The sequence below is a fragment of the Schistocerca piceifrons genome, chromosome 8 (genome assembly GCF_021461385.2).
Source record: "Schistocerca piceifrons isolate TAMUIC-IGC-003096 chromosome 8, iqSchPice1.1, whole genome shotgun sequence".
Lineage (NCBI taxonomy): Eukaryota > Metazoa > Arthropoda > Insecta > Orthoptera > Acrididae > Schistocerca > Schistocerca piceifrons.
Window position 1 is genome coordinate 290849282 of NC_060145.1, and position 11999 is coordinate 290861280.

At 43.1% G+C, this 11999-nt stretch overlaps 1 non-coding gene across 1 annotated transcript; it reads left to right on the top strand.

The window, feature by feature from the left end:
• Window positions 1-5763: 5763 nt before the first annotated feature.
• Trnat-ugu lies at window positions 5764-5838 on the top strand. Its single transcript has one exon. It is a non-coding gene; the product is annotated as a tRNA-Thr (tRNA).
• The last annotated feature ends 6161 nt before the right edge of the window (window positions 5839-11999 follow it).

Genomic DNA, 11999 nt, shown 5'->3' on the forward strand with positions numbered 1-11999 from the left:
GTAGCAGTCGCGCGGTTCCCGACTGAAGTGCCTAGAACCGCTCGATCACTGCGGCCGGCCCATTTCTACCATAAATTACGGTTCTGTTATACAGGGTATCGTAGAAATGTTGCGACAAACTTAATGGGGTTTAAGAGGATGTGATGAAGAACAAATCGAGGAAAGAAACCCGTGCCCGAAAACCTCATCCAACGACGCTGCAGACACCGAAGTTACAGCCACCGGCGCGTGGCCCTAAGCCAACCCTCCGGCAGCAAATGTCAATTTGTACACTAACGGACCGTAGGCAGAATATCTCACAATGATGTTTGTCATTCAGCGATAGCGACTGATTACCACGATGGGGCTAGCTGCTGCGTAGACATGCCTTTTCTCCTATGAATGCGAAGCTCTTGTTGGTTTATGACGGTTTCGGACAATTGTTTCCATCTGCAGTTTACTTTTCTCATGTGCAACGAAAAATACTGTAGATTTTAGAGGGTTCCAGGAGCAAAATAAAGTGCGGATGCAAACCCTTCTCCGATCCGTTATCAGCCGAGGCAACGTGCATCGCATTCACAGGAGACAAGGCCTGTCTACACAACTGCTAGCTCCATCTTCTCCACTGGCGATAGTGGCAAACAGTTGCGATCAATGAATAACAAACAACATTGCGAGACTCCTTCAAGTATAAAGTCACATTTATTGCCGAAGGGGTGGCCCACAGACAGCTGACGGCGCCTGCAACTTCGGTCTTTGTAGCGTCGTTTGATGACATTTCCGGACACTGATTCCTATCCTCAACTTGTTCTGCAGAACGCCCTCTACAACCCGTCGATGTTTACCACAACATTTCTGGGACACGCACTGGTTATTCGAATTGTGTTTGTTAATTTTAATTTCTCTAACGATTTTATACCGTGTTTCTCTATCTGCGGGGTCAAATGCGTTCTTGAAATCAATCAGTGATATTATCATACCTCTGCTGGTCAAAATCTGTGGCTCATTGTTGATTTTAACCTGAAAATATGTTTTGTGCAGGATCTTTCCTGTCGAACAGCGTCCAGATATTCTCTAAAGTCTCTTCAACTCTGATTCAGGAGAATTTTTATGTTGGTACGCCACTGGTAGAAGTGATCTCTCCTTTAAATTTTGACATTTTTATGTTGTGGATGGATTAGTGCTTTTTTCCGCTCTTTATTTTTGTGCATGTTCTCACTATTGTGGATGCTGGTGTGAATCAGGGAAAATCACTACACACCTCAATCACAGTCTCACAACAGAACGTGTACTTAAGCATGTCAACGTACGCCCACACTACCTGTTATCGCTGGAAGCATTCTCAGAGACACGAAGGACCTGGGACACATTCCATAGACGCTTCCGCAGCCGTCACTTTCTCTCGAGACGGATTCCGTGCTCCAGGAGCCATAACGACCAACGACGCCGCTTTATCGACGGCCGCTAATGGATTCGCTGTATTGGAAACCAATATATGGCGCCGGCAGGCTCCGGCCGCGTTTGTTTGCTGTCACAGCCGTTATGCGCCTGCTATTGGTTTGCTTCTTGGTGAGTACCGTAGTGCTTGTGTCAAGTCGACAGCACCGTGACAACATTTTCAGTGAAATGTGTTTCATGTTAGTAATGCATAAGTTGTGTCACTTTCAGTCTCTAGTAGACTATCAGAGAAATTTTATTTGTTAAAGTAAAGTAGAGTTGTAAAACTTCAAGTTTTATCGTCATATCGAATATTCAGCTAACTTACGGTAATGCGTTATTTCGGCACTGTCATTTTCAAGGCGCTAATTCAGCGAGAGACTTCTGCACGTGACTTTGGACAGGGCGTACATTCCTTCCATGAAATAGTCCCGGAAAGCCTGCCATGAGAGCACTATTGCTCTTTACTATATCGTTCTTGTATTTAAGATGAGTTACACTGCGTTTTGGACCTGGTCTTCAGAGCAAAATATCTTCCACTGATCCATCCAGAATGCTCAACAGGCATTAATACACGTTAAAGCACAGATTATATGAAAGACATACGAAACCAGTATAGAAAAATTGTCGTCTGTTTAGTTGTTTTAGCTATAAATCAAATTCATCTCAAACTGAAATACGAGGGCAGTTCAATAAGTAATGCAACACTTTTTTTTTCTCGGCCAATTTTGGTTGAAAAAACCGGAAATTTCTTGTGGTATATTTTCAAACATTCCCGCTTCGTCTCGTATAGTTTCATTGACTTCCGACAGGTGGCAGCGCTGTACGGAGCTGTTAAAATGGCGTCTGTAACGGATGTGCGTTGCAAATAACGGGCAGTGATCGAGTTTCTTTTGGCGGAAAACCAGGGCATCTCAGATATTCATAGGCGCTTGCAGAATGTCTACGGTGATCTGGCAGTGGACAAAAGCACGGTGAGTCGTTGGGCAAAGCGTGTGTCATCGTCGCCGCAAGGTCAAGCAAGACCGTCTGATCTCCCGCGTGCGGGCCGGCCGTGCGCAACTGTGACTCCTGCAATGGCGGAGCGTGCGAACACACTCGTTCGAGATGATCGACGGATCACCATCAAACAACTCAGTGCTCAACTTGACATCTCTGTTGGTAGTGCTGTCACAATTGTTCACCAGTTGGGATATTCAAAGGTTTGTTCCCGCTGGGTCCCTCGTTGTCTAACCGAACACCATAAACAGCAAAGGAGAACCATCTGTGCGGAATTGCTTGCTCGTCATGTGGCTGAGGGTGACAATTTCTTGTCAAAGATTGTTACAGGCGATGAAACATGGGTTCATCCCTTCGAACCTGAAACAAAACAGCAATCAATGGAGTGGCGCCACACCCACTCCCCTACCAAGAAAAAGTTTAAAGCCATACCCTCAGCCGGTAAAGTCATGGTTACAGTCTTCTGGGACGCTGAAGGGGTTATTCTGTTCGATGTCCTTCCCCATGGTCAAACGATCAACTCTGAAGTGTATTGTGCTACTCTTCAGAAATTGAAGAAACGACTTCAGCGTGTTCGTAGGCACAAAAATCTGAACGAACTTCTCCTTCTTCATGACAACGCAAGACCTCACACAAGTCTTCGCACCCGAGAGGAGCTCACAAAACTTCAGTGGACTGTTCTTCCTCATGCACCCTACAGCCCCGATCTCGCACCGTCGGATTTTCATATGTTTGGCCCAATGAAGGACGCAATCCGTGGGAGGCACTATGCGGATGATGAAGAAGTTATTGATGCAGTACGACGTTGGCTCCGACATCGACCAGTGGAATGGTACCGTGCAGGCATAAAGGCCCTCATTTCAAGGTGGCGTAAGGCCGTAGCATTGAATGGAGATTACGTTGAAAAATAGTGTTGTGTAGCTAAAAGATTGGGGAATAACCTGGTGTATTTCAATGCTGAATAAAACAACCCCTGTTTCAGAAAACAAATGTGTTCCATTACTTATTGAACTGCCCTCGTAATAAAATTGCTTTTCAAAATGAATTCCATGATTACTGTGAGAACTTTCACAGTGTGACCAAACTCTGTCCCACTGTTGCTTAATCAGGAAATAAACAGCATTTCAAGCGGATTTCAGTAAAATTGCTTCTCAAAATGAATTCAGTGATTACTGTGAGAACTTTCACATTGTGACCAAAGTCAGATCTTATTACATTAACCAACAACATGTGGGCGGCGTGTGTGGCCGAGCGGTTCTAGGCGCTTCAGTTTGGAACGACGTGACCGCTACGGTCGCAGGTTCGAATCCTGCCTCGGGCATAGATATGTGTGATGTCCCTAGGTTAGTTAGGTTTAAGTAGTTCTAAGTTCTAGGGGACTGATGACCTCAGAAGTTAAGTCCCATAGTGCTCAGAGCCATTGGAACTAGTAATATGTGTCTAGAATGAAATTTTCACTCTACAGCGGAGTGTGCGCTGATATGAAACTTCCTGGCAGATTAAAACTGTGTGCCGGACCGAGACTCGAACTCGGGACCTTTGCCTTTCGCGGGCAAGTGCTCTAGGTAGGAGACGAGGTACTGGCAGAAGTAAAGCTGTGAGGACGGGGCGTGAGTCGTGCTTGGGTAGAGCACTTGCCCGCGAAAGGCAAAGGTCCCGAGTTCGAGTCTCGGTCCGGCACACAGTTTTAATCTGCCAGGAAGTATAATAATATGTGATCTAACGTTAACTCTCTCAGGAAAAAACAAGATTATAAGTAGAATTCAGGCAAAAGCCTCCACTTCTCTTTAGGTCACTTGATCGCAAAAGCTTCTGCAGTGATCCTATGGCACTGGTAGCCGGGAGTCACCGCCTCGCGAAGATCGACCGCCGAGTTGTAAGTCTCCTCAATTGGCGGCACATTTGACAACTTGTGTATCGATGATGATGATGTAATGAAAACGAGGACAACCCAACACCCAGTTCCCGGGAGGAGAAAAGCTCTGACCCGGTTGGGAATCGAACCCGGACCCTCTGCATGGTAGGCAGGTGCGCTGACCATTCAGCTAAAGGGCGGACGCTTTTGCATTAATATTACTCCAGTAACTGGCAAAACCTCTTTATTTTTATATTCTATAGGATGACGGGTACTAAGAAAATAATATGCAGTCACACATACTAGAAAGTGGCCATATAAAGAAGAAGGCTTTTGCCTAAATTCTGATTGAAATCCTGCTCTTTCCCTGCTTAAACTGTTGTTAGTTAATGTTTCATTGTCGGTAATGTATAATGCTGGTTATCTTTAGTTGTGTGGTGTCGGTAGTTGATTAGTCGTACGGTGTGTGGTGTGTTTCTTTACGCACCGGCTTTTGGTTTCCGCGTTCGCGAAGCCCCGTGCACCGAGTAAATTGTCACGAACAGCCATCACTCGTTGCATTTGTGCCTTGTAAGTGACGGCTGAATACCTACCGAAATACGAGCGGTTATAGGGTACGTTACTTGGCTACATTCCCATAAATTATTTGAACAAAGCAATCGTATTCTGAATCTTCAGTCGTTTTAAAACTGCCTAGTCAATTACTTGATACGTATCACATAGCGAGATAAAGGACTCGACAAGGCTATTGACGAGCATTCGGGAGGAGCTCAATGTTCCTATCTGGAAAGCCTAATTCAGATTTTCCGTTGTTTCTAAAATTACGTAAAGCTTATAACACAAGACTGGTTCAACATTCACACTGTCAAGTTCCTTCCTCTCCCTTGACTGATTCCATAGACTCCTCCGTCTGTAGCGTCCTTAAATCTCGACGTAAACAATAGTAGCAGTATATTAACCCTGTTTCATCAGTTTCTGGTGATGCACAGTTCGACAGAGGAACCCACAGCTGTGGTAAGCATTTAACGCGTCATTTAGATGTTGGTAGCGAACGTAGTTCATGGATTTATGGCCGGATCTCATTTTGGCAAAAGATCAGGCTACCTTCATCAATTGCATAATTCATACAGCCTTGGCAGTAGCTTCTTCTAAATGTAGTCAAGTGAAAAGTATTCAAATAAAATTAATATAGGTAAATTAAAGATCTAGTAACTTTCTCAGTCTTTTGATTCCAAAAAAAAGGGTGTGTTTTGCAGTCATTGCTGTTCTGAATCTCTTAGCCGCATAGTTAAATTGAAAATAATCACGGCGCGCTCTTTGTTTTCTCAATAGAAATTAATTTATGTATATGAAGATGGTATCTGTTCTTTAGGACATGTCACGAGTAATGAGTATAACGGGCAAGGGCACTGTGAATATAGTGCGGGAGAATAAGTTGCGAATGTGGGTCTCACGGGAGGCGTGCCAGAGTCTGTAGTCTCATTATCCTCTGTGCCCTCGGTGGCTCAGCTGGATAGAGCGTCTGCCATGTAAGCAGGAGATCCCGGGTTCGAGTCCCGGTCGGGGTACACATTTTGAACTGTCTTCGTTGATTTATATCAACGCCTGTATGCAGCTAAGGGTATTCATTTCTTTGTAAGAAATTGATTTATCGCTATGAATAATATAAAACTCGCATCCTACACAGATATGAAGTGGGAGATGCTATGATGTGCTGCTTTCGGACAAAGTGCAGCCAAGGACCCACAGCTGCAGCCCATAAACATCTTAATATTCACCAGAGTTATTTAAGACAAAATATTCTTTTAAATGGAACGATTGTGTTCAAAAATGTGTGTGAAATCTTAAGGGACTTAACTGCTAAGGTCATCAGTCCCTAAGCTTACACACTATTTAACCTAAATTATCCTCAGGACAAACACATACACCCATGCCCGAGGGAGGACTCGAACCTCCACCGGGAACAGCCGCACAGTCCATGACTGCAGCGCCCTAGACCGCTCGGCTAATCCCGCGCGGCAAATGGAGCGATTCCTATTATCAATATAGTAATACTTGAACATCGAAAATTGAAGTACCGTTTTGAATCTGAATTATACAAGGACGCTATTGAAACTTACGTAATTCGAAAGGTACTTTGCCGTCAATGTGCATAAAAAAATCATATATGCTGAAACTTCTTTATTTAAATGAGCGTGTCTGTGCTTAAATTGCAGAATGACTGAGAAGATGAAACTTCTACGTTATTTAATTCTGAAACAGCTGAGTAAAACTGAACGTACTGAGTCTTCTTTCTCTTTTCTTTTTCTTATCATGTCAACACTGACCCACAATATTCCAGTGCAACGCAATCTGGCTGCTGAAAAAAATTACAACCTGACTTCAGATAATTGATTCAAAAGAATGGCCCTGAATAAAAAGAAATCTTAACAATAACCTAGACATTTCATTATGCACTTACCGCACAAAAATCTTCATTACGCGAACTACTGCAATACAGCGAACGTCAATACTACCACCTAAATAAAAGATTCTAACTACTAAAGCCACTAAATACTAATAGGCATGAGGTTAGCAAAGGAAAGATTTTGTTGCAAACCAAATAACGTATTTTTACCATAATAATGTGACATCCAGTACAAACACAAATATAAATCGTCATTGACATCCAGTACAAAGATATATAATCATGAATAATTATCATTCTCCAAGTCTGATACTTCCAGATCGCTAACACTTCAGACCTCTACTCTCCATCAATGCCAACTTCTCACATTTAACATCCATCACTGCTGGCTGTTCACCTCTAAGTGCCCAGCAGTACTTCCATCACTCCTGGCAACTAACTTCCAACTGCCCAACACTACTGGCGATTAACTTACGAGTCCAAACAGCCACAGAGTCTCTTACAAAGAAAGCGCAGTCAGAGGTCCAATGCAAAGCGCTACACAGCGCTGCCAACACAGAAGCAGTCCACTAACAATGTACATAGCCGTTGAGAGAGATAAATGGAGGTAGATATACACACATGACAAAAGTTTTCCTCTGTCTCTTACACGGCGACCAGCACCAACTTCTACACCGCGTGCATATCAGCAACTATGTACCAAGTCCAGTAACAACGCTTCGTATAATTGCATTCGAGGCATGTTCGTATCTAAATGATGGAGATGTTTCATTCGCAATAACACACGCATACCAGGCAGCTACCATGCCACAACTGCTAGGTCTTGGATGTTAGCAATGGAAAACAAAACACCGTAGTAACGAAGCCTTCGGGAGCAGCACAAAATGAACATAGTATTGCTTATTGGCGGCGTTTTCCCGCGTACTTTTGTCTAAGAGTACGTGGAACTAACTTTGCATTGATTTGCCGCCGTTAGCCAAAAATTTAAAGGAAAGTTCTAATTTTCAGTTTCTTCATTATGAATAGCAACGACATCGCTTATTATACGGGAATTATATATGTTTTAGGCTTTGTCTCGAAGAAGAACACTAACGGATCGGTTTGAAAGTTGAAGAGCAAGAGAGACACAATTTTTACGTAGACAAAGTAATGGGAATAATGGCGACTCTGTTAGTGATAATTCTATTGTTGTTTTGAAAGATATATTTAGATGTGCACTGAACGTAATTCCAACTAATTTTGAGAGCTATAATTGCGGTTTGATAAATTTACAGCGAGGTTGTGAAATGCAGAACATTTTGCATCCGAGCTTACTTTACTTGGCAAATATGGTTCAAATGGCTCTGAGCACTATGGGACTTAACTTCGGAGGTCATCAGTCCCCTAGAACTTAGAACTACTTAAACCTAACTAACCTACGGACATCACACACATCCATGCCCGAGTGCAGGATTCGAACCTGCGACCGTTACTTTACTTCACACTGTGTTGTCGTAAGGGAACAATTAATTTGCGGCCATTGATACGAAATTTATTTCTCTGTGCACTAAACCAGGGACTCACTTCAAACGACCTCACAATTAAAGAGAAATCAAAGAATTATTTCAATAGTGTTCTTACCTACAATGCAGCATTACGTACTGCCAGTTCTGAGGCTAAAATTTCAGACACAGTTTTACGTGGAGTGCATCACTTTAAAATATACAACATTTTCTAATCATAAATCGAATAAATTACACGAAAATTGACTTTCGTTACTTTATAAACATAACTGGCTGAATTTCGACACCAGGCGATGCTATTTGCCATTAAAAAATGAAATGAGAGTTAATTCAGTGTATTTTATTTTTGTTTTTCAAGATTCTAGCACAAGCTTTTTATTCTAAAGAGGGAAAATTGCCCATCAAAGGTAGCCTTCATGCCTGTGAAACAGCACACATGTGGCATTTACGATCTGAGAAGCTTCTGGATGCAAGTCTGAGGTAGTTCACCATATTACTGTCCCCGCATTTAAATAACCGTTACTGAAGAAAAAGAGATCCTGCTCAGGTATGCAGTAAGTTTCCCTTGGCCATCAGACGAATGACGGCACCGACAATCCCCACCCAAATATTTCCGACTGGGATTCCCGCTGCCCCACTCCCAGCATTTGGCTGGAATGAACCGCTATTCTTTAATGGACCAGATTTCAAACATCCTGGTCTGCGCCTTGGAACAGAGAACGAAAAGTAAAAAAGAAAAAAAAAGAGTTCCTTCTTTGCTGTATCCGAACTAGTAACCCAACTCACATGACACCGACGAGTAAGTTAACTTAAAATCGTACACTTTGATCTACCTAAATATCTAATTAACAGCAGTTGATGGAACTAAGTTAGATTCAATTTATCTGATATAATGAAATGACATAAACTTCTATGGCAGATGGTCATTTACGTAATTCCTTTTGTAAATACTGACTGGCTTTAATTCTAGTAATAATAATTATTTAAATACAAAACTTTTTAATAGAACACGTTTTAAAACGGACTAAAAAGTATTAAAAAAAAATTCTCCTAGCCCCATACAGATTCTTCACCCCATACATGTAGTATTGAAGATTTGTGCTTGTGGACATTTAATACCTAAGCAAATCGAAAATGCTCGACACTCTTATAACCGAGCATTTTATTTTTTATTTTGTACAAGCTTGCTTCATTGTCAAAGCGCACAATGTAAAACTCACAAATACAGTCTTTCTTACGTTACAGAATTCATAATTTGCCGTGCTCCCTCAAGGACTTGGTCAGCAAATTAATTAGTGAACAGAGCCGGATATCAACAGTACAGCGATTGATATTTGTTTTGACAGCCAATGCTTCCTTAAACCTGATCTCTTAGGTGGGTGTATTGTTATTATCTTAGGGTACTCCTTTGCTAAAAACGTCCTCAGTCTGAATGAGGTATGTTCGCTGACGTTGACGCCTTCCAATTCCCTCATACTCACTCGTTTTGTGTATTTGTTTTATCTATCTCCTTTCGTTCATCCTTTCTGTATGTCAAAACTATCTCAAAATATCTTTTTCGACACTCGATACTAAATCTCTTTCACTCCACAATAGCCCCTGAAATTGCCTTAATAAACACAAATCACTTAGTATGTTGAGCAGCTACAGCTGTGAGATACATTTCAAATCATGAAGAACCGCAACAGCTGCGTCAAAATAATTTGTTAATAACTACTAGTTTCATGACCTTATAGTCACATCTTCAAATATTCACCTTTCAATACATAACAGCCTTAAAACCTCGTATCGTCCTGCACAAAATTGTTGTCGTATATTATGCAGCCGTTCTGAATAAAACAGCCGGTGGAACTAGAGAAAGACATAACCCAGACATACACCATGTCATCAAAAGTATCCGGTCACCCCCAAAAACATACGTTTTTCATATTAGGTGCATTTTTCTGCCACCTATTGCCAGGTACTCCATATCAGCGACCTCAGTAGTCATTAGACATCGTGAGAGAGCCGAATGGGGCGCTTCGCAGAACTCACGGACTTCGAACTTGGTCAGTTGATTGGGTGTCACATGTGTCATAATGCACGGCCTGTGACGGAGTGCTGTGCGGCTGATCCCGGCGGAGGTTCGAGTCCTCCCTCGGGCATGGGTGTGTGTGTTTGTCCTTAGGATAATTTAGTTTAAGTAGTGTGTAAGCTTAGGGACTGATGACCTTAGCAGTTAAATCCCATAAGATTTCACACACATTTCAACATTTATTGTGACGGAGTGTTTACATGACAATAACATCCCTATAATGGACTGACCTGCACGGACTCCTGAACTGAATAACATCTTTGGGATGTTTTGGAACGCCGACTTCGTGCCAGGCCACACCGACTGACATCGACACCTCTCCTCAGTGCAACACTCCGTGAAGAATGAGCTGCCATTCTGGCAGGTATACGTTCAATCAGGTGCTGGAAGGTTTCTTCGGGAATGGCACCTCATTCCTCACGGAGTCCTGCACTGAGGATAGGTATCGATGTCGGTCGGTGAGGCCTGGCACGAAGTCGGCGTTCCAGAGTCTCCCAAACATGTTCTATAGGATTCAGGTCAGGACTCTGTGCAAGCCAGTCCATTACTGGTATGTTATTGTCATGTAACCACTCCGCCACAGGCCGTGCATTATGAACAGGTGTTCGATCGTGTTGAATGATGCTATCACCATCCCCGAATTGCAGTTCAACAAACATCAATGTAGGCCTGTGCTGTGATAGTGCCCCGCAAAACAACAAAGGGTACAAGCCTTCTCCATGAGAAACACGACCACACCATAACACCACAGCCTCCGAGTTTTACTGTTGGCACTACACACGCTGGCACATGACATTCACCAGGCATTCGCCATACCCACACGCTGCCATCGGATCGCCAGATTGTGTATCGTGATTTGTCATTCTACGCAACGTTTTTCCACTGTTCAATCGTCCAATGTTTTCGCTTCTTACACTAAGCGAGACGTCGTTTGGCATTTACTGGCGTGATGTGTGGCTTATGTGCACCTGCTCGACCATGAAATCCAAGTTTTCTCACCTCCAGCGTAACTGTCATAGTACTTGCAGTGGCTCCTGATGCAGTTTGGAATTCCTGTGCGATGGTCTGGATAGATATCTGCCTATTACACATTACGACCCTCTTCAACTGTCGGCGGTCTCTGTCAGTCAACAGACGAGGCCGGCCAGTACGCTTTTGTGCTGTATATGTCCCTTCACGTGTCCACTTCACTATCACATCACAAACAGTGGAGCTAGAGATGTTTAGGAGTGTGGAAATTCGCGGACAGACGTATGACACAAGTGACATGCAATCACCTGACCACGTTCGAAGTCCGTGAGTTCCGGGGAGGGACCCATTCTGCTCTCTACGATATCTAATGACTGATCAGGTCGCTGATATGGAGTACCTGGCAGTAAGTGGCAACACAATGCACCTAATATAAAAGCGTATGTTTTTGGGTGTGACCGGATACTTTTGATCACTTAGTGTAAATGGGAATTGCATATACGTCCCAATCTCGTTGTCCCCCCTCTCTTTCTCCCAGTCTCTGTGTCCTCCTCCTCCTACGATATCTAATGACTGATCAGGTCGCTGATATGGAGTACCTGGCAGTAAGTGGCAACACAATGCACCTAATATAAAAGCGTATGTTTTTGGGTGTGACCGGATACTTTTGATCACTTAGTGTAAATGGGAATTGGATATACGTCCCAATCTCGTTGTCCCCCCTCTCTTTCTCCCAGTCTCTGTGTCCACCTCCTCCTCCTGTCCATTCTATGTCCA